Source organism: Cervus canadensis, chromosome 2, assembly GCF_019320065.1.
Source record: "Cervus canadensis isolate Bull #8, Minnesota chromosome 2, ASM1932006v1, whole genome shotgun sequence".
NCBI lineage: Eukaryota > Metazoa > Chordata > Mammalia > Artiodactyla > Cervidae > Cervus > Cervus canadensis.
In genome coordinates, this window is record NC_057387.1 from 33,775,225 (window position 1) to 33,775,851 (window position 627).

Genomic DNA, 627 nt, shown 5'->3' on the forward strand with positions numbered 1-627 from the left:
ATGGCCACAATGTAATGTTGCTACCAACTCAGCAGAGGGCGCTCCAACTTAAAGATGAAGAACAGCTTTAGGATATATATTAACAGCAAAAACAGAGGGGAATGCAGGCAGGCTGCAGAACAAAGAAAAGGAAGATTAGTAGGTCTTTATTTTTAAATCATCAATATGGTTATGGATTCCTAAAATATACCAACAAAAACATACAGAACTAAAATATTATTTAAAACCTGGGTATAACATTTTTTTCTTTTTAAAAAAATATTCTCTGTCCATCTTCATTCATGTATTTTATATATTGCAAAAACAACCTATTACATCAACATCCTTCCATCAATAACAAAATAAGTTTCCTTTGGAGTCAGGAACTTTATGACCCCTGTGAATGACTTCTCAGTGACTCAGTCATCTATTTAAGCCCTGAAGGATATAATGTAACTTTGTGCTGGGGGTGGGGGGGGGAGGGGGGGAAGGGGGGAACAATGGTTAAAGTTCATTTAGTAACCCTTGAAACCTTCTGTTGTCAAAACATACCTCTTTTTTTTTTTTTCCTTTGTCATACATTGTCATGAATCAGCCATAGAGTCACACGTATTCCCCACCCCGATCCCCCCCCCCCCCCCCCCCCCC